The sequence below is a fragment of the Aphelocoma coerulescens genome, unplaced genomic scaffold (genome assembly GCF_041296385.1).
Source record: "Aphelocoma coerulescens isolate FSJ_1873_10779 unplaced genomic scaffold, UR_Acoe_1.0 HiC_scaffold_70, whole genome shotgun sequence".
In the NCBI taxonomy this organism is placed as follows: Eukaryota; Metazoa; Chordata; class Aves; order Passeriformes; family Corvidae; genus Aphelocoma; species Aphelocoma coerulescens.
This window is the reverse complement of record NW_027184055.1, coordinates 1481980-1504387: the sequence shown is the minus strand read 5'-3', so window position 1 is coordinate 1504387 and position 22408 is coordinate 1481980. Positions and strand designations below refer to the sequence as shown.

Below are 22408 nucleotides of genomic sequence, written 5' to 3'. Positions count from 1 at the left end.
GCTGGTTCATTAAACCAAAGCAGGATGGAAGTGATAAGCAATGTGCTTGCTTAAAGGATTCCTCTCTTGAGAGGGTGATGGTGTCACCTGGATCCTTGCAATCATCATCTGCTGCTTGCTGACAGCCTCTGAGGAACAAGCCTCAATGTCATCTGACCTGTCTGTGACCCATCGGCCTCGGGAAACAGCTGCTTTCTCTCATGCTGCACTGGTTTGGAAAGGAAGGAAGAGGCAGGAAATTTGTGACTTTCACCTGTGTGAGTGCTTTGGTGGGAACAAGATTGTGTCTTTTTAGGTAAGAAAGCATGTCTCTCTCTCTTTAAAAGCCTGGTGCTTGTTATCTTTGCTAAGCAATTGCAAAGAACCAATGAAATAGAGAGACAGTGTTGTGGTGGATATTAACTTTTAATGAGCTTACAGAAGACAGCCTCTCATAATTGGAATTCCTTAGCTCTGCATAGATATTGAAAAGAATGTAATGAATACACTAGCAGATGATTTCCAAACACTTCAATCCAAAGGATTTAAAATGTATTCTGCTAAGAATTTGCTTGGGACGTGCAACTCTTGGACAGTAACTACATTTCATGCTAAGTAGACATCATCTGGTTATGTTGAAATGTAAAGACTCAATTGGGGTCTTGCTGAAAGCAGTGGTAGAAGCACTGTTGGCTTCGCTAAACGCAGACCTGGGGCAGTGGGAACGATCCTGGTGCTGGGAGACAACAAGGTCTGCACGGAGGCGGGGGTGGGGGAAATCACGCTCAGGGGTTGGCCGCAGTATTTTAAGAACTATAAAGGACTTGGAATGGCCTGGGAAATTCTGTTCCGGGTAGAGATGATGATGGGATGGGTCAGCATTTAGGAAATGCTGATTAAATGAAGGGCACGTAGGGAGTTGAAGACGTTGTGTTAAGGTGAGGAACAAGACCGGGACACCGCGCTGGGGCCCCGCGCACTTTTCAAGCCCGGCCGCCCCCACGGGCCGGGCCCCGCGGCTCCCGCTGCCGCCCCCCAGCACGGGGCTGTGTCCCAGACCCCCCGCTCCAGCCCGAGGTTTGGGGGCGGCAGCGGAGCTGCTGGACGGAGCTTCCAGCCCCGCCAGCCGCAGCTCCGATCCCTTGGGCCGTGACGCCGGGGACGGGTGTCCGTCGGCGCTCGGGGTCTGTCTGTCAGCTTTTGCAATCCAGAGGGAGAAACTGAGTCCCAAGGGGTGTCAGTTTCCATCAATTGCTATTTCTCCTCTCTTTTCCATGACGGATTTCACAGCGCTTCCTTTTGCCCCAGAGATTTGGAAAACAAAATTCCCGGCTGCCCCGGCATCCCTGCAGCTCTCCACAGCTCCAGCCTCGTCCCTCCTCTCCCGTTTCCTTCTCTCCAGTCTCTCCCGCCTGGCCCTGCCGGCTCGGAGGAAGGAGATTCCCCCGGCACCCGCTGCCTCCTCCTCCTGTCCCGTGGGGCGCAGTTGGTGCTTCTGGAGCCGCCTGCCCGCGCAGCCGGACCCGCCCTGCGGCCGCTCCGCGCTGCAGCCCAGGGAATGAACTGCAGGCACCGCTGGGCTGGGCTGGCCCTGGCCGGGTGCCCGGTGCCACCAAAGCCGCTCTGGCACTCTGCTCACAGCTGCAGCACACGGAACACAGAAGGAAAGGCTCGTGGGCTGGGATCGGGGCAGGGAGAGCTCACTCACTGCTCACTGCCAGGGCCACAACAGACCCAAGCTGGGGAAATTAATGGAATTTATTTCCAAACCAATCACACCAGGAGGAGAACTCAAACAAATCCTAAAGAAACACCTCCCCCACCCCTCCCTCCTTCCCGGGCTCCCAGGCTCCGCCCGCAGTCCCTCCTCTGCCCTCCCTGCACGGCAATCTTGTCACCAGCCATGAACTTGGCTTTTGCCTCATCCCGGGATCTCTTCCCGGACACGAAGAACTTTCCCCAGCACAGATTCAGGCCGTGGCGGCCTTTGAGGCTCAGGGCGTTTCTCCTGCAGCTCCTTGCAGGTCTCCTCTCGCCGTGCCGGCTCTCCTGCGCCACAGAACTCTGCCGGCTGCAGCTTTGCAAACGTCAGGTCCAGGTCTGGATGTTCCTGCACGATTTGCTCGAGGTCCTTGGGGGCTGCAGCCGATCCATTGCTGCTCTGTTCCCCCTCGGCACGGAGCCCATGGATCTGCTGGCCCCTGGCCAGGGCCTGGCACAGGAGGTGGAACCCGGGTGCTGCTGCAGCGGCGCCGGGGGAGCCCCAGGACTCGCTGTGGCCGCTGTGGCAGCCGCAGCACAGCCCGTTCCCAGCCAGGAGCCGAGGGCTCCGTGGGGCTCTGCAGGACCTCGGCCCTGGGGCTCGTCTGCATCAGCCCGGGCAGCTGGGCTGGACTTGGCTTCCTTTGTGTCTCGGGTGCCCTGGCCCAGCAGCTGCCCAGCGCCCAGGGGACAGCAATGGGAGCGGGGCAGGTCGGGGTGAGCTTCAGTGTCTGTGCCCGGCAGAAATGCCAAAGCCTTCCCTAAGGAGCAGGGAGTGCTGCCAGAGCACAGGATGCTGCTGCTGCTGCTGCTGCTGAGCACGGCACGGCCCCAGGGCTGATGCCAGACAAAGCCGGGATGGGAGCCACAAACAACAGGAGGAGGAGGAGGAGGAGGAGGAGGAGGAGGAGGAGGAGGAGGAGGAGGAGGAGGAGGAGGAGGAGGAGGAGGAGGAGGAGGAGGAGGAGGAGGAGGAGGAGGAGGAGGAGGAGGAGGAGGAGGAGGAGGAGGAGGAGGAGGAGGAGGAGGAGGAGGAGGAGGAGGAGGAGGAGGAGGAGGAGGAGGAGGAGGAGGAGGAGGAGGAGGAGGAGGAGGAGGAGGAGGAGGAGGAGGAGGAGGAGGAGGAGGAGGGGGAGGAGGAGGAGGAGGAGGAGGAGGAGGAGGAGGAGGAGGAGGAGCAGCGAGGGGGGGGGAGGACGGCTGGAGGAGCAGGAGCGGGAGGAAGAGGAGGGATAAAGGGGGAGGGGCGGGAGGAAGAGGCGGGACAGAGGGGGCAGGAAGAGGAGCCTCCATGTGCATCCATCGCTCTCTGTGTCCGCAGCTCTCGGCCTCGGGAACACCGCTCCCCCCATCCCGCAGGTGACCGGGGAGGGGCAGCTCGCCCCAAATATCTTGGGCGGTGCCTGGGGTTGTTTCGGGAGAGGGGATTTTTGGAGCTTGGAGGATTCCAGCACCGAGCCCCAAATATCTTTGTTGGTTCCTGGGGAAGGGGGGTTTGGTGGGGCGGGGGAGGGCAGGCGGATGTTTGGATCTTGCAGGGCTCCGAATGTGAGTCGCAAATGCCCCTTGGGGGATATTGGGGAGCCCCCGGCACGCGGGGTTTTGGGGGTCCCGGTGGCGGCTGCCGGGAGAAATGGGATGGGGCGGGATGGGGCCCGGGAAGGGTGGGATGTGGATTGGGGTGTGGGATGAAGTGTGGCGGAGAGGGATGGGCGGGATGGGGCCTGGGATGAGGCAGACGAAGGTTGGGGATGATGAGGCCGGGGGGACCCCAGTCCTCAGGGGCCTGCGGGGTATCCGCCAGCTCCGAGGGAGTTTTGGGGCACCCCTAATCCTGAGGGGGCGGTGCTGGCAGCGGGGGACACGTGGCTCCGACACCTCTGGCCCCAGCTGAGCCCCCCCCGCCCCCAGCGCCCCCCGGAGCGGAATTTGGGGAGGGGGAGGTGGGGGCGGCCAGGCCGGGCCCCCCCGCGCTGTCCCGGCGGGGGCCGAGTGCGGGCGGGAGCCCCGCGGGGCCCGGCCCTGCCCGGGCACGGCTGATGCCGCCCGCCCGCGCTCCGCACTGGTCCGGACTGGTGCTCCCAGTGCCGTGCGGGGCGGGGCCGCTCTGGGGACCCCCCAGGGCACAGCGCGGCTGCTTTGGGGCTGTCGGCAGCGCCCGGCGCTGGGCATGGGGCGTGTGGGGGCAGCTGGGGCCGCACTGGTGGCACTGGTGGTGCTGGGAGCCCCCCCGGGCGCGGGGTGAGCGGTGAGAAGGGGGGCGGGTCTGGGACCCCAAATGGAGCGAAATGGGGAATGGAACCCCCAAAGGGAGCAGGAGGGGCCTGGAACCCCCAAAACCAAGGCCGGGGGAGGGGAGGTGGGGATTGGGGATGCGGAAGGTGCAGAAGGAGGAGGGGAAGAGGGGGCTGGGACCCCCAAGCAAAGCGGGATGGGGATGGGACACCCAAATTGAGCTGGAATGGGGCTGTGGATTGGGGGAATGCTGAGAAAGGAGAGGAGAGGGGAGGGAAAGGTGGGGTTGGGACAGCAGAAGAGCGGTTCCATGGGGGTGCAGCCCTGTCCCCCAGCACCTGAGCCCTGGAGCGATTCCCTGGGGCTCTGGGGAAGGGGGGGGTCCCCAACTGGGTCCATCCCTGAGGCTGATCGGGGGCTCCCCCCCCACAGCAGCCGGTGCTGCAACAGCCGTGGGGCAGAGGGGGTGGGAAAGGGGGGGCAGGGTGGGAGTGGAGGAGGAGCTGGAGAACCACGAGGTTCCACCGCCCGCCCACTGTGTCCGCAGCACCCCCAGCCCCGGTAGCATCTTCCCCCCCATCCTGCAGGTGAGCGGGGAGGGGGAGCTCACCCCAAATCTGTTGGGAGGTCACCAGAGGGGTTTTATTGGAGGGGTGTTTGGAGCTTGCGGATTCTGGAATCGAGCCCCAGATGTTCTTGCATGTCCCTGGGAGGGATTTTTGGGCCAGATGGGACATGTGGATCTTGCAGGACTCCAAAGCTGAGCTATAATTGCCCCTTGGGAGTCTTGGGGTGTCCATGTGAGGATTGCCCGGTCCTGGTGGGGTTGGACATTGGGTTTGGGGATCCCCAGGAGAGCTGGGGGCTGGAACACAGGACCCCTGGAGTGGGGAGAGCAGAGAGGGACGATACCAGAGCTGGGGACCCCCAAGAGCCTGGAGGGGTGGGGGGGCCTGGAGATGAGGAGGGGCTGGGACCTCTCAGCCTTAAAAGGGGCAGTGAGGAGAAGGGGGAGCCCCAAGTGCCTGGAGTGGAGGGAGGCTGAAGAGGGAGACCCTGGGACCTCTGGGAGCTGAAGCAGAATCAGGAAAATTCTGCTGTGGGACCCCCAAAACCCCCCAGCATCCCTAAGCAGGACCCCGGAGAGGGGGGATCCCCAGGACCCATGGGACCCCCAGCAGCCCTGACAAGGGGGACCCCCAGAACCCCAAAGTGAGGAGACTGGAAAGGGGGAACTCCTGGAGCCGTTTTTAGGACTCACTGCCAATTTTTTGTTAGATTTTATGGACACCGGTGACTTCTAGAGATGGACTTGGGCAGGAGGAAGGCCCAACCCAACACACTCATCCCTTGTTTCTCCCAGAATGATGATTTCCCATTCCCAACCCTTGGCCAGGTGGAGGAGGAGGCTGTGAGGAAGAAGAAGATGCCCTGGGACCCCCAGGCAGGTGAGGAGGAAGTCAGTGCCCCTTTCCCCCTCTCTCCTGCTCCATCTCCCAGCCCAGCATCGCCCCCGGCTGCAGGACAACCCCGCTGCCGACGCCGTCCTGCCGGGGACGGACTGGGGGGATCTCCTTCCCCTTCCCTGTGGCACGGAGGCAAATCCCATCCTCTCCTTGTCCTTCCTCCCCAGACAAGGAGCTGAGGACGGAGCCCAGGGAGGACAAATCCCCGCGGCAGAACCTGGTGGAAGAGGCCGTTTTGAGCGGCTCCACGGCGCAGGAATCCAATGGGGAGGAAAAGCCCTGGAGATCCCGCAGGAGGAGGGGCTGCAAACACAGCCCAGGGTGCTCTGAGGAGAAAAAACCCACCCTGTGCCGGGAAGGCGGCCGGAGATGCAGCCAGAGGTCAGAGCTGGTGGTTCATGAGCAGCTTCACGATGGGGAGAAGCCCCACAAGTGTGGGGAATGTGGGAGGAGCTTCAGGTGGAGCTCCCACCTGATCAACCACCAGAGGATCCACACCGGGGAGAGGCCCTATGAGTGTTCCAAGTGTGGGAAGAGGTTTCAGACCAGCTCCACTCTCCTCCTGCACGAGCGGATTCACACGGATGAGAGGCCCTTCCGCTGCCCCGACTGCAGGAAGGGCTTCAGGTACAACTCCACCCTCGTCACCCACCGGCGCATCCACACCGGGGAGAGGCCCTACGAGTGTCCCCAGTGTGGGAAGAGCTTCTCCAGGAGCTCTCACTTGACCAGACACCAACGGAGGCACCGCTAAGGGAAGCCCTGCGAGTGCCCCGACTGCGGGAAGAGCTTTGTCCTCTGCTCCAGCTCCATCTCCCATCAGAGGAGCCACGTTTGGCAGAGGCCTGGTGGCCCACATTCCCTGTGATCCAGTTTGGGAAGAGCCCTGGCTGGTGCTCTCCACGTTCTCCTGGATCCCTGTAGGCACCTGGGTGAACTCAGGGGCAGGAACATCCATCGGGACTCAGATCAACATTGGAAATTCATTGGGTAGAGCTGATTTTTTACCTTTACACCCTAAAATTTTCATCTGTTCTGTCCAATTGTTTTTTCTGGTGGTATCAAGCAACTCTGGATAATCTTGGAGATCTTCTACAGCCTAAGTAATTTCTGTGTTAATCCCACTGAAACAACCACCAAAATTGGGGTAGAAATAAAGAAATTAAACAAAGAGATCTAAAGCGGCACCATTTTACCGGGATGTGGGGGTGAATTTGGGGGTTCAGGGGAATATTCCGAAAGATCTGAGTGTTGTGGGGCCACGAAGCCAGGCAGATTGGGGCCACAATCTCATACTTGTCAGAACGTGTCCACCTGAGCCCATCTATTCTCCAGGAATTCCAGTTGTTTCCCAGTCCCTGCCCTGGGTCTCCCCCTTTGGGGTGTGACCTCCAAAGTGCCCAAATCGCTGCTGAAGTGCCTGAGCTGCTCAGGGCTGTGGATGTTCCTGTCCCCCAGCCTGTCCTGGTCGATGCCATGGGGAGTGGGGAGGGGGTCTGGGGGCTCCTTGGGGGACTGGGAGGGGCTTTTGTGGCTCTTAAGGGCATTTGTGGTGCTTGGAGGGGCCTTTAGGGGTGGTCTCTGAGAGAGTTTTTGTGATCTTGGCTGGGTCGTGTGGCTTGGAGAGAATTTTGTGGTTCTTGGGGTCATTTATGATGCAGGGAGTGGTTGGGTGAGTCCTGGCTGTGGAGCTGTGGGGTGGTTTGTGGGGTCTGGGAGTGTCTGTGGGGCTGGGAGGGGGTTTTAGGGCCTCTCCCCCAGACCCCAAAGGTGCCACCAGACCCCACCCCCAAGATGCTGCTGGGGGTCAGGGCCTCCATGTTGGGGTTCATCCTCTAGGCACTGCAGGAGAAGGTGAGGGGGGATCCCCAGGGGCCGTGTGTGTCCCCCCAGAGCGTGTGTGACCCCCCCCATCCCGGTGTCACCCCCTTTTCCCTGCCCACAGGGCTCCTGAGCCAGCCCCTGCTGCCCCGGGAGGGAATTTGGGGAGGGGGCAGAGGGGGTGCGCAGCCCCCGCCGGGGGATGACCCCGGCCCAGCGCCCTTCGTTCAGCACCGAGCTGGGCTTGGGGCCGCAGGAGGAAGAGGCCGATGGGAAGCAGATCCTGCAGGGGGGACAGGGCTTGGGCTCAGGGCAAGGTCCTGCCCTGCACACCTGGCTCAGGTGTGAGCCTGCCCCGGGAAGGGAGCGGGACATTCCCATCCCCACGGATCAGGGCTGGCAGCAGCGCTGGGAGCACAGACATGGAAATCCTGGGAGCCACTGGGACCGCACTGGGGGGTGAATGATCCCCCCCAGCACCTTTCCAGGCCGCCCTGCGACCTGAGAAATGCTCGCTGGGCCTCGGCCTTGGCCAAGAGCCCCCGGGCTCAGCTGCTCTGAGCTCAGGCGCTGCCGGCTCCCGCAGCCCGCCCAGGGCCGCCCTGCCCGTGCCGGGGCTGTGCTGGAATTCTCTGCTGCTGCTGGGCCACTCGGGGGGTCTGGCCCCGCAGGAAAGGTGACCCTGAGCCAGGAGCTTTCCTTGGCCGCAGCAAAGCCTCGGCACGGAAAGACCTTCCCAGCGCTGTGCCCTGGGCCGGGAGGGATTGTGCCACCAGAGCTGTCCCTCCATTTCTTCTGCCAGGCAGCTTTAGCACAGGAAAAGTGGAGAAGCCAGAGCTGCCTGTCAGCTTTCCGCAGCCCTCCAGAGGAATCCTGTGTGGGAAGCAGCCTGGGAACAGGGTTTCTGTGCCAGGGCAGGGGAATTCAGAGCCCTTTCCTCCCCCGTGGGCCCAGGCTCTGGCCCTTGCCCTTTGCAATGGCCCTGCAGCTGCCAGAGGGGCCTTTTTGGCTCAGCTGAGAGCAGTCCTGCTGCAAGGCTGTCCTCGAGCTGCTTGGGCTGCACATGTGCCCAGGGAATGCTCATTGCTTGCAGTCTCAGGCGCTGTGGGTGTGCAGGTGTAACTACTGCAGGAGGGAACAGCTCTGCTGGGGGCAGTTCTCTTTTTCTTGGTGGTTTTTCTGTTGAATGAACGTTCCCTGCCAGCTCCGGGCAGAGCTCTGTAGCTGTATGTGGCACTTGTCTGTGGCACTGTGGCTCAGGAGGTGGCCAAGGGGAGCTTGGCCGAGGTGTGGGCAGAGGAATGGCCATCAGGCCGGGCTGGGGGGTCAGCGGCCGGTCAGTTGCGTTGCGTGGCCGCGGCTCTGGACGCTTGTGTGGGAGCGTGTGCAGGGCTGGAAGGCTGGGGCTGCCGCCGCTGTGTCGCAGAGCCGGGAAGGCCGGGGCTGGCCCGGCCCTGGCCCGGCCCCGCCAGCTCTGCCAGCTGCCGGCGGGGACACAAAGGGCAGCTCCGAGCTGCGGCCGCTGCGCTGCGGCCGCACAAACGCAGCGCCCGCAGAGCTCCAGGGCAAGGTGCTGGCCCTGGCTCGGGGCTGGGCCGAGGCCAGCGGCAGAAAATCAACTTGCAGCTCGGGCCCCGCAGCAGGGAGGAGCAGCAATTGCTGGGGGACAGAGACTCTTGCCAAGGGCCTGCGGGGCCGGGCCCCAGGGAACGGCTTCCCGCTGCCCGAGGGCAGGCTGAGATGGGATGTGGGGCAGCAATGGTTCCCTGGCAGGGCGCTCAGGGCCTGGCACAGGCTGGCCCCAGAAGCTGCGGCTGCCCCCGCATCCCTGCAAGTGTCCCAGGCCGGCTCGGCCATTGGGGCTTCCTGCCCAGGAGGGCTGGGCTGGGCTGGGGCTGCTGAGGGCGGGATGGGCTCTGGCTGAGCCAGCTGAAGGCTGGGCATGATGAGGCCGGGGGGACCCCGTTGCTGAGTGGGTTCTGGGGTATCCCCCATTCCTGAAGGGATGTCAGGGTATGTCCCGTTCCTGAGGCAGTTTTGGGGCCCCCCCAATGCTTCAGAAGGGGTTCTGAGAGGAGGGCTCTGGAACTTGGAAGGGGGACCTATTGTCAGGGATGCGGGGAGCCCATTTTGGGAAGGATGCTGCTGTTTCTGGCAATGTTGAGAGGTTCTGAATGGGCTGTGGGGCCCTGGCTCTCATTTTGGGACTTGAGGTGAGCCCATGAGCACAGCAAGGGCTGAGGAGAGGTTCCAAGCTGCCATTTGGGATGGAGGGATTGAGCGGGTGCCTCCAATAAACTCAATGCCAGCCCCAATGTGTCGATGGCAGCCCCAAATGGCTCGATCCGTCAGCCCCAAGGCCCGGCTGTGGGGAGTCAGGAAGCACAGAAGGGGAATTGGTGTCCAGGAGGGGTGGGATGGGATGGGACGGGACAGGATGGGACAGGACGGGACGGGATGGGGTGGGGTGGGATGGGGTGGGGTGGGATGGGATGGGGTGGGGTGGGGTGGGATGGGATGGGATGGGATGGGATGGGATGGGATGGGATGGGATGGGATGGGATGGGATGGGATGGGATGGGATGGGATGGGATGGGATGGGATGGGATGGGATGGGATGGGATGGTTTGGGCACTCGGAGTGGGGCCCTCCTGGGAGGGAAAGCAGGAGCTGCTTTTGGGGAGGCTCCTGGTGTTTTTTGACAATTTTGGAGCCTCTACGTCGTTTCTGGGAGGTTGCAGTGAATTTGGGGAAGGTGCCGTAAAGCCCCTGAAATCTGGGGGGCTGAGGTGAAATCCCCACATTTTGGGAGGGTGAGAAGACCCATATTGGGAGGGGATCCTAGTGATTTGCACCCCTTCCATGGGGTGAGAAGCAGCTTGTGAGGGAGGGAAGGAAGGAAGGAAAGTAAGGAAAGGGAGGGAGGGAGGGGGGCAGGAAGGGAGGGGAGGAAGGAAGGAAGGAATTCGGAAGGAAGGAAGGAATTCGGAAGGAATTCGGAAGGAATTCGGAAGGAAGGAATTCGGAAGGAAGGAATTTGGAAGGAATTCGGAAGGAAGGAAGGAATTCGGAAGGAATTCGGAAGGAAGGAAGGAAGGAATTCCGAAGGAATTCTGAAGGAATTCGGAAGGAATTTGGAAGGAAGGAAGGAAGGAATTCGGAAGGAATTCGGAAGGAATTCGGAAGGAAGGAAGGAAGGAAGGAAGGAAGGAAGGAAGGAAGGAAGGAAGGAAGGAAGGAAGGAAGGAAGGAATTCGGAAGGAAAGAATTCGGAAGGAAGGAATTTGGAAGGAAGGAAGGAAGGAAGGAAGGAAGGAAGGAAGGAATTCGGAAGGAAGGAAGGAAGGAAGGAATTCGGAAGGAAGGAAAGAAGGAATTCGGAAGGAAGGAAGGAATTCGGAAGGAAGGAATTCGGAAGGAAGGAATTCGGAAGGAAGGAATTCGGAAGGAAGGAAGGAAGGAAGGAAGGAAGGAAGGAAGGAAGGAAGGAAGGAAGGAAGGAAGGAAGGAAGGAAGGAAGGAAGGAAGGAAGGAATTCGGAAGGAATTCGGAAGGAAGGAAGGAATTCGGAAGGAAGGAATTCGGAAGGAAGGAAGGAATTCGGAAGGAAGGAAGGAATTCGGAAGGAAGGAAGGAATTCGGAAGGAAGGAAGGAAGGAAGGAAGGAAGGAAGGAAGGAAGGAAGGAAGGAAGGAAGGAAGGAAGGAAGGAAGGAAGGAAGGAAGGAAGGAAGGAAGGAAGGAAGGAAGGAAGGAAGGAAGGAGTGAAAATAATGTAAGTACTGAACAAAACCAAAAAAAAGGTAAATAACTGAGTTGTCTTTAAAAAAATATCAATTCCCTCTGAATCCAAAGTTGCAGAAGACTTTTCACTCCACATTTGGGTTTTGTTTTCATCTCTCATACTTTTCTGGTTCTTTTCTTTTTTCTCTTGTTTTAATAGAAAACACCTGGTAGGAAAGGAATGCAGAGCAAAATGAGACCCATTTCTGGCAGGCAATGAAAGTGTGGGCTCCTGGTCTGGTTCCTTTAGTGTGGATCCCTCATCTCTGCAGCACAGGGGGAATAGCAGTGCTGGGAGCCAGCAGCGGGCTCAGGAGCATCCCGCTCTGGCAGCTCTGAGCAGGTGGCACATGTCCTGCTCTCCTGCTGCCCTCCAAAGCACAGAATGCATGGGCAAGTTTAGGCCCAGCTCTGGGCACAGCCAGCATGGCCTGGGCACGGGAAAGGGGGGCAAAGCGGGCGGGATCCTTCTGCAGCTGACTGGTGGTTTCTGGTTTCTGTGCCCAGAGTGCCAGGATATTCTTAAGAGGTGCTTGTCCATGCAGCCCTTGGACAGGCCGTCCTTGGAAGAGCTCTTCAGTGCCCCTTGGCTGCAGGGTGTTCATGTGCCCTAGAGGATGGCAGAGAGCCACGGGCACAGTGTGATCCAGGGGCCTGGCAGGTAACAGCCCCACACATCTCTTGGCAATCAGTGGCAAAGCAAAGCAGACGATTTTGTCCTGCCTGTAGCCCTGGGCAGGGAGCATCAGAAGGGAACACGCAGCTCTTGGGCTGCAGCTGAGCTGGAGGCCTGCTCTGGCAAGCACTGGTGGCCACCATCCCCCCTGGTTTTGCTGGTCTGGTTCACTGATGGCTGGGGCCCTGGGCAGAACCCTGAGAGCCTGGTGTGGCCCCAGGGAAGGAGAAGGAGCCCCTGGAGAAGCTGTAGCAGGTGGGGCTGCTGCTGCTGGAGCCACCAAGGACGAGCTCAAGGCCGACAACCTCTTCCTGGAGCTGGCCAGCGGCAGCTGAAGATGATGGCCTTTGATTCTGGCACCTTCTCCAAAGACACGCTCCACGGCCAGTGTGCAGGTGAGTCCAGAGCCAGGGGGATGCTGCCAGAGCTGGGCATGGCACGGCCTGGCCGGGCACCAAAGGTTCCCCCTTTGCTGGGGCGGCTGCAGCCAATTCTTCAGTGGCTGCCAATACATGTGTGTCAGTGCAAAGCTCTCAAGGGACTGATTAAAGCAGAGGATTGGAGACCATGACTGCACAAAGCTCTCAGAGACTCATGTGTGGAAAAAGGAAAGTACCTTAGAAAAACCAGAAGTACCTTGAAGCATTAATGAACTCTTGTTAATGACCAAGGCTCTCAAGGGACTGATTAAAGCAGAGAATTGGGGACCATGACTGCACAAACCTCTCAGAGAGTCAGTGTCAAAAAGAGGTACTTTAATTACCCTGGAGTATCTCAAAGCATTAATGAGCCCCAGTGAGTGTTGTTACTGACAAAGAATCTCCAGGGACTCATTAGAGCAGAGAATTGGGGGCCAGGATTGCACAAAGCTCTCAGAGACTCCCAGGTAAAAGCCAAAGCCAAAGTCTTTTGAAAACCCTGCAGTCCCTGGGAGCATTCAGGAGCCCCCCAGGGCCATTCCTGACCAAGGCTCCCCAGGGACTCCTTGCAGCAGATCCCTGAGGCCACTGGGATGTGGGGGGATGCTGAGGGCAGGACAAGGGGCTGACAGTGCCCAGACTTGCTGGGGCTGTGCCAGGAGGCCCCAGGGCCTCAGGACAAGATGTCTCCTCCCAGCCCTTGGTGGCACAGACGCTGCTGTGCCCCAGGGCACTAAGACTTGGCTTCTCCTGGGCACTGCCAGCCCTGCCAGGGCCCTTGGCCATGTCCAGCACAGCTTGTCCTGCGCTGTCCCACCGCTGCTGCTGTGTCCCTGCAGGCTGCACACTCCCATCTCGCTGCCCCACCACCAGCTCTGCCCTGCCACTGCCAGCCCTGGCCTGAGCTGTGCCCAGCCTCACCCTCTGTGCCTTGGGCACACACACATGCCCTGAGCTCATCCTCCCTCTGGGTGCTTCTCCTGCCCCAGCGCTGCCCTGGGAGGGACATTTCCTCCTCCTCATGCCCAGTGTCCCCCTGCCCAGCTGCTCTGTGGGGCAGTGCGTGTCTCTCCTGCTGTTCCCTCCCTCCCAGGAAAGCTGCACCATGTGGGGCACGGCCCTTCCAGCAGCCTCCCAGCCCCTCAGCCTTGTTGGGCCCTTTCCCCTGAGCAGACAGCAGCAGCATCTCCGTGCTCTGCCCAGCGTGCTCCTTTCGTCACCAAACTGCGGGAAAATAGAAACTGTCCAACACCATCTCTGAAGTGTCAGAGAATCAGGCCCTGTGGAACCAAGGAGCCCTTGGGACACAGGAGGATCTCGTGTAACCCAGGGTCAGTTCTGCCACTGCAGATCCAAAGAGATCCTTGTGACACGCTGGGGCCTTGTGGAACCCTTCTGCCCTGGTCTCTGCACCAAGGAGACCCTTGTGCCACTCCGGGACCTTGTGCAGCCAAGGAGAGCATTGTGAGAGTGCGGGGCCATGGAACCAAGGGACCATTGTGACCTTGTGGGGCCTCATGGACTCAAGGGACCATTGCCACACTGTGGGGCCTCATGGAATGAAGGGTCCATTGTGACACTGCAGAACCAAGGACACCATGGTTACACTGCGGGGCCCATGGAACCAAGGCACCATTGGGACACCCCGTGGCCTCATCCTCTTGAATTTCAACAGATCTGAGGGATGGCAGCACCTGCAGGCAGCACTGAAGGGTTCTGGGGAGAGCCTTTGATCCCTGCTCCAAAGGAAATCAGAGAAAGACCCCTGGTCAGATAAAGGCACCTTCTCCTTCTCCTTCTCCTTCTCCTTCTCCTTCTCCTTCTCCTTCTCCTTCTCCTTCTCCTTCTCCTTCTCCTTCTCCTTCTCCTTCTCCTTCTCCTTTCCTTTTCCCTTTCCTTTCCTGGTGTAAACTGTTGACCTGCCTGTAAGGTGCAGCAAAAGCTTTGCAGGGTTTGGTTCAAGGTACCCAAGGTTGGAACAGGGAAGTGTTTGAGTCCCTTCTAAGAGGAGGGTTGGAGTCTTTGTGCCGTGACTGCCTGGGATCCATGGAACAAGTGTGTTCTGGCAGACTCTGGGACCTCCACAGCAATCCCATGCAGGAGCCAGCACTGGACCTGCACCCTGGTGGGAGCAGCGTGGTACGGATGGGAAACGGGCAGCTGGGTGTGCAGTGGCAACCTCGACCCAGGTCATAGAAGCCCAGGCTTTAGCTTTGAACACAGCAGCACAAAAAGCAGAATGAATGACCTTTCCTAGAAATCACTGAAGGACAAAGGGTGAACATATGGACTGATTTGAACTATGGGTTTGGAATAATGCACACCCAGGGAGCCACATGGAAGGAAAGGGCACAGAGGTCTCCAGTGAGTACAACAAGAAATCAGTCACCTACTGCAGAGTGTGCCAAAGCCAAAAGAAGTGGCCCTGATGCCCTTGTAAAGCCCAGGGGTTTGGAGACTCCCCAGTTAATCCAGGGAATTCATTGGCTGACCAAACAGCTCAAGAGGGTGCTGAAAAAGCTCTCCTTGCACTAATACCTGGCAAAAACTGGAATGTTCTGCAACAGAAACCAGATTCAAATGATCAGGACAGGCAGTCAGCCCCAGCAGCAGCAGCTCCGGAAAATCCCAGCAGGTGATTGGTAACCCCGTGTGGGCAGGTAATTGTAGCTCCACAATTAATGTAAAACAGAACTCAAACATGAGGAAACACATGAGGAAATGGAGAATATGATGGCCAGTTTACAAAGGCATCTAGTAAGCACAAAAATGGCAAAAAATGATAGATCAGTTGTTGAGAAAGATGGGATTGGTGTTGAAGGAAGAAGGCTGCCTCCAGGGCTGGTTAAATGGGAATCACCAGGTGATTTTGGCCAACTGATTTTGCAGAACTGCCCAGGCAGAAGGGGGACTGGCACATTTTGGCATTGGTGGATCCTTTTTCTGGATGGCCAGAAGCTTTCCCATGTGGCACCAACAAGACAAGGGAAGGCTCAGAAGTTTTGCTGAAATGAATATTTAATAGCACTGGGACTAACTCTTGTAAGCCTTAAAAGGTGCATGGTTCTCAACAGATCATTGGGGCTGGACTCGCCTGTACATCTTTTCCAACCAGGAGATCCGGTGTGCATCAGAACCTGGAATTTTGGAACAATCCAGCCAAAGTGGAAGGGACCATCTCAAGTCCTCCTGGTAACCTACCCTGCACTCAAGGTAGAAGGAATCAAACTCGGGGTTCATCACATGCGGGTAAAACCAGCGAGCACACATTAAACACAGCAGAAACAAGACTGACTGACACCGTGGAGTTTGGGGTTTTACATCAATCCTATTGTTTTAGGTATTGAATAGGATTTTCTAAGGGGATACTATTTATTGGATCTGGATGAAGATGATCAATAATTGTGTATTTATAATAATAATAGAAACAATGTTCCTGACTTCTGGGAAGGGAAATGTGGTTTTCAAAGTCAGTGCAAGGTGTTGGCAGATGACAGAATGTAACCCCTGTAACAGCTTGTTTGCCAACACCAACCTCTGCAGAAAATCCAGTTCCGTGGGGAGCTTCAGTCAGCAATTTGACAAAAATCTGGGAACGTGTGTGGGAAGGAAATAGCACCCAGGGCACCTGGACAGGGATGGAAGGAGAATATTCCTTACCATGGACACATCAGAACAATCCTGCTGAGAATTGTAACATTTCCAAAGCAGATCTGGAAATTACCTCAGGAAATATTGATCAGCTGACAGATTGCACTGATACCCCCTGGAGCTGTCAAATTCCAGAAGTATGGAATCACCCTCAGACAGGACAATGGGAATGTTTCGAGCCAGTTCAGAGAGGGTTAGACAGTAACTGGTTGGATAAAATTAAAGGATTTGGATTTTCCCTGACTGATGGTTGGCCTGACTTTTGCAAAGTCTAACTGGGATCCCAGCAATACTTGTGCTTCTGACACTTGCTTTGAGCTGTGTAAAGAACATGGTTGTGAAAGCAGCTGAGGAACTCGTGGGATGTGAGTAAAGGAGCAGAGTGAGGCTTCTGAAGGCTTGAAGGGAAGAGAAGCTTCCCAACCCTCCAAGGGGGGGAAATTTGCCAGATGAAAAACCGTTTGCACCTGGTGGGTTCATACAATGCTTCTTCTCCAAAAGCCACTGGCCATGGAACCGCACAAGGCTGATTCTGTGGGCAGCAACCAGCCCAGGTGTGCCAACTTTCACCAGTTCACCGGGCAGTCAGGGCTGGCTTTGGGGTCACCGACCACCAGGGACCCCCAAAGAGAGCCCAGGGCAGAAGAAAGGATGTGTAAAGGGGTGGGGGAAATATGCAATGATTTTGGGGCAATGATTCTCGTGTGTGTGTTTCTTGTGGGACAATCTGGGAATGTGTCTGTGAAACCCAGTCTGCAAACAGGAACATTCCTGAACTCGGCACACACGACTTTGGGAGGGGCTCTCCCCTCGTGCATCCGGCCCAATAAAGAATGCTGCTGCTTCGTGCTGCGCTGGTGCTGAGGAGGTTTTGTTTCACTGAAGTTTTGGTAACAGCTCTGTGCCTGTGTCACAGACCCACAGAGCAGCTGTGATGTCAGAAAGGGGCTGTGTGACATCACAGAGTGGGTTGTGACATCACAGAGTATTGGTGTGACATCACAGAGAGGGCTGTGACATCCCAGAACAGGCTGTGACATCACAGAGTGGGCTGTGACATCACAGGGTGGCTGTATGACATCACAGAGTCAGCTGTGACATTATGGAGCAGTTCTGTGACATCAGAGAGTGGTGCTGTGACATCACAGCTTTGGCTCTGACCTTACAGGGCAGAGGTCAGACATTATCCAGCAGACTATGACATCACAGAGCAATGGTGACATCACAGAGCAGGCTGTGACATCACAGGGTGCTGGTGTGACATCACAGTGCAGAGTTGGAACATCACAGACAGAGCTGTGAAATCACAGGGCACTTGTGTGACATCACAGAGTGGTCGAGTGATATCCCAGAACAGGCTGTGACATCACAGAGTGGGTTGTGACACCACAGGGTGGCTGTGTGACATCATAGAGTCAGCTGTGACGTCACAGAGCAGCTGTGTGATATCACAGAGATGACTGTGACATCACAGGTGGTGTGACATCACAGAGTGTCTATGACATCACAGGGTAGCTATGTGACATCTCAGAGTGAGCTGTGACATCACAGATATGGTTTTGATACCACAGGACAGAGGTCTGACATCCTATAGCAGACTATGACATCACTGAGTGGCTGTGACATCCCAGGGTGGCTGTGTGACATCCCAGGGTGGCTGTGTGACATCCCAGGGGTTGGATGCCATGGCAACCCTCATCAGTTCCAGTTCCCTTGGAAACCCCCCCAGGAGCCATTGCTGCACTCAGGGTCCGTGGCCACTTGCCCGCAGACCTGTGGCTGCCCTCGGCTGCCATGGCAGCCCTCAGGACAGAGCGGTGCCGGGGCTGGTGCCAGCTACAATTGCACTGACACTCGCTGATGCCCTCAGGTGCCACGGCAGCGGCCACAGGGACCCGTTCCTCACTTTGGTGCCACGGACACCAACGCTTGGCCCCGCTGCCATGGGGATTGGCACGCTCACCTGCACTCAGGGCCCGTGGCCGGCCACTGCTGCCATGGACACGGGCACGGAGCCCTGGGCCACAGTCGGCTGCCGTGGCCACCAGCCCAAGGTCCCGTGGCCAGGGCCAGGGCCATGGAAAGGAACCCGTGGAGCCGTGGTGATGGTGGGTGGCCATGGGGTGCTGCTGTGGGCTGGGGCAGAGGGAATTTCCTTGCCAGGCCTTTCTCTGGGGCTGTGTTTGGCTCTGTGCTGAGCACAGCGTTGCTCACACAGAGATGGTTTTGTTCTTGCTGAGCTTGCACAGAGCCACCCATCAGCTGGGGGAAGCTGTCCCAGCCAAGGACTGCAGAGCCACTCCCGGACACTGGGAATTCCTGCAGCTGCCTCCAGCCACAGCTGAGGCTCCAACCCCGCTGCGAGAGGGCCCAGCTTTGACAGTGCTGGAGAAACAAACTGACAGCACTTCCAGTGCGGGAACAGCTGCTTTCATCCTGCTCTTGGCTTCCTCCTAAGCCTGGCCAGGGCTCAAGGAGGAGCCAAGGGAGCTGACTTTGACCATACAGCCCCAAACAAGGCCAGATGTCGGATTTCATGGCCTTGTCCCAGCCGCCCGCAGTGCCCAGGCCGTGCTGGCCGTGCTCAGAGCTGGGCCCAAAGCTGCCCAGCATTGCTGCCTTTGGGAGCAGAGCAGGAGGGCAGGACATGTGCCCAGCCTGCAGCCAGCCATGGCACAGCCACCTCCTCAGCAGCTGCCCAGAGCCCAAAAGCAGCTTGGCAGCCACTGAAGAATTCCCTGCAGCCGCCCCAGCAAAGGGGGAACCTTTGGTGCCCGGCCAGGCCGTGCCATGCCCAGCTCTGGCAGCATCCCCCTGGCTCTGGACTCACCTGCACACTGGCCGTGGAGCGTGTCTTTGGAGAAGGTGCCAGAATCAAAGGCCATCATCTTCAGCTGCCGCTGGCCAGCTCCAGGAAGAGGTTGTCGGCCTTGAGCTCGTCCTTGGTGGCTCCAGCAGCAGCAGCCCCACCTGCTACAGCTTCTCCAGGGGCTCCTTCTCCTTCCCTGGGGCCACACCAGGCTCTCAGGGTTCTGCCCAGGGCCCAGCCATCAGTGAACCAGACAAGCAAAACCAGGGGGGATGGTGGCCACCAGTGCTTGCCAGAGCAGGCCTCCAGCTCAGCTGCAGCCCAAGAGCTGCGTGTTCCCTTCTGATGCTCCCTGCCCAGGGCTACAGGCAGGACAAAATCGTCTGCTTTGCTTTGCCACTGATTGCCAAGAGATGTGTGGGGCTGTTACCTGCCAGGCCCCTGGATCACACTGTGCCCGTGGCTCTCTGCCATCCTCTAGGGCACATGAACACCCTGCAGCCAAGGGGCACTGAAGAGCTCTTCCAAGGACGGCCTGTCCAAGGGCTGCATGGACAAGCACCTCTTAAGAATATCCTGGCACTCTGGGCACAGAAAGCAGAAACCACCAGTCAGCTGCAGAAGGATCCCGCCCGCTTTGCCCCCCGTTCCCGTGCCCAGGCCATGCTGGCTGTGCCCAGAGCTGGGCCTAAACTTGCCCATGGATTCTGTGCTTTGGAGGGCAGCAGGAGAGCAGGACATGTGCCACCTCCTCAGAGCTGCCAGAGCGGGATGCTCCTGAGCCCGCTGCTGGCTCCCAGCACTGCTATTCCCCCTGTGCCACAGAGATGAGGGATCCACACAAAAGGAACCAGACCAGGAGCCCACACTTTCAGTGCCTGCCAGAAATGGGTCTCATTTTGCTCTGCATTCCTTTCCTAGGAGAGGTTATCTATTAAAAACAAGAGAAAAAAGAAAAGAACCAGAAAAGTATGAGAGATGTCATACATGAAATCCCTATTTGTGCTTGGTCTTTGCATATTAAGTGCCTTAATTAATTTGAGCTTAATATTTTTAAATTGAATGTTAAAATCAATCCATCAGTCCAGGTACACTAATCAAGTTTTTATGGTCTTTCTGTGTTTACTGTATACTTTTACAAGTGTTTTAAGATGTGTTGGATGTATTTTTTATGTTTTACTTGTATTTTGGTTTCAAGGCAGATTTTAAAAACCCCGGTTGCAACAAACAGCCCAGCCCCATAAGCACATGACCCTTATCTCAACTAATATCACCCCTCTGACCAGGAGGAGCCATTGGTGGACAGAGGTGGTCTGTCAAGGGGAAAACACCAACCGCCTTGAACCAGGGGGGCGGGCTGTGGGCGGACTGTGGGCGGAGCAAAAGCTATAAAAGTGTAAGAGAAGACACGCCCACTCTCTTTTCCCTTCCTCTCCAGCTTGCTAAGGCAGTGCTGGAGAAGCCTACCCCTTTCTAGGGGCTTTTAGAAATAGATTTCTTTTTGACCAGCCTAAACTGCAAGTTTATTTTTTTCTCTACCTGAGGTTCAGAGCTGTCTTAAGCCTAAAGTTCCTGAATCCCTGCGCTCCTGGGGCATATCTCTCGAGCCATCTGGATCCCAAATTTTTATATTTTGTTAGTTTTTTTTTTGCAATTTTTCAATTTTTCTGTTTTAATAAATTGTTTTAATTTCTACAAAGAGTTGTCTCATTCCTCACAACTCTTTTGGGGGCTCTCCGGGATCCTATTTTTGCCCTAAAATCCAGGTATTTTGGTTAATTTTACTATTTTTGAATTTTTGCGATTTTTTTGGTTTTTCTCCTTGGATTTTCTGGGCTCCCACAAGGATTACTGCAGCAGAGAAAGGACACCTCCGGTGGAGAAAGACTTGTGGTAAGGCTTGAACCCTTCTTAAAGGGAACTTAGTTAGGGACTTACCCTTTTTAAGGGCTATTAGTTTTTGGGGAACCTCCGAGTGGAATTCCTTTTGTGAGAGAGTGTGTGTGGGGTTGGCCGCCCCCAGTGTGTGTGTGAGTGTGCTTGAAAGGGTTCATTTTTAAGGGCACCACGAGGGATCACCCTTTAGAGACACAGAGGGGAAGATCGAGTGTGGTGATCAGCCTTTCTGGGGGGAGGTTTCCACGTTTTAGGGGTGTGCGCAGCCCCAAATTCATTTTTATTAGTGTCTCAGTCTCCTCGGGTCTAGAACTGAGGAGAAACCTCATTTTAAACCCCTCTCTTTTTCTTTTCGCCGCGTGGTCGGCGGCCATTTTGAAATTTCGCGCCGCCGCGTGGTCGGCCGCCATTTTGAAATTTCGGGCCGCCACGTGGTCGGCCGCCATTTTGTGTCCTTTTAATTTGAACTGCACCCCTTTGCCGTTTTAAGTGCATGTGTGAACTTGTTTTAGCTGCACTCTTGTGGTCAGTGCTATCTAGCACCTTTATACTTCCTGTTTGTTTGGAGTGTTTGGGTTATTGGATTGTAGTTGTAATTTGCTTTATCTGCTTTAATCATAAGACACTACTTTGATATTTTGAATTACTGCTTGTGTTATTCATTATAATCTTTTTCCTTTAATTCGGTTATAAATATTTTAAATTTATCTCTCCTTTGCTAATAAAGACAACTCTTGTTTCTTAAATTTTAAGTATATATGTATAAAACTATCTAAATTTCAGTTATACTTTAACCAATTTAAATATTCACTAATTATTCTTTTTATAATTAAAATTAATTTTTCTTGCAACATATTTGTTTCTCACCAGCCTGCCATATTTAATTCTTTTCCCACAGACTCGCCATCATTCATTCCCTTATATGTCTACTAACCCTGCTTGCTCTTCTCTACATTAGTTGTATTGTATTTTATGCTTATAACTTTATTATCATATTTTTTATTATTGTGATAGTGTATTGAATTTAGGTTATTTTGTAATATTATTTCCTTATGCAATATTTTCATTGTTTTATATAATACAATACTTTGGTTTATTTAATTAGAAAAAAAAAAAAAAATTTTTTTTCTTCTGCACTAGCTGCTTGTTTGCTTCCCAGTAACAAAATGGGACAAGCGAATAGCAAAAAGAAAGACCTAATGAAGAAATACAAAATCTTCCCAGACAGTCCGTTAGGGCAAATGCTCCTAAAGTGGGAAGAAAATCTTTTAACTAAAGAAAAAGACCAGTGTCAAATGATTAGGTACTGTGTTTTTAAGTGGCCAAAACATAAAATTAACAAAGATGGACTCAGATGGCCCAAGTATGGGTCTTCTGAAAAATGGCTTTGTGAGGCTTTGCATTCTTATGTACATTACAAAGCTCCAAAACATTCTGATGAATTAGACTATGCTAAAATTTGGTTAAATTATTGGCAAAAACAAAATGAGGACCAAAGCAAAAAAATAGAATTGGAAGAGGAAACTAAATCTAATTCAATTGGACTTAATAAAAATTCAAACCAAATTTTTTCCATTGCAGAAGAACACAAACAGAAAGAAAAACAAAAACCTAAATTAAATAAACCAAAGTGGGACCCCCTAGACTACCTTCCTCCAGTAACTCCTCCAGAAAGGAGGGTCCAAATTGAACAAGAAAGGGTCCTTCCTTCATCAAGCCACCCAATCGAAAGGGACTCAGAAAATGAGAATGAAAGTGAAAAAGAAAATTCTGTTCCTTCCTGCTCTCACAAAAAGACAACCGGACAAAGGATTTCTTCTAGCCAGGATGGCCCAGCATCTTGCACTAGAAAGAAATCATTTAAAACACCTGACTGTCCCACCTGCCTGAGCACTCCCCATGAGTCTAAAATT

The 22408-nt window shown here is 55.7% G+C and overlaps 1 pseudogene; it reads left to right on the top strand.

Annotated features, from left to right (window-relative positions):
* The window catches only part of LOC138102326 (zinc finger protein 850-like), a 1260715-nt pseudogene that overhangs the window by 323480 nt on the left and 914827 nt on the right, over positions 1-22408 (top strand).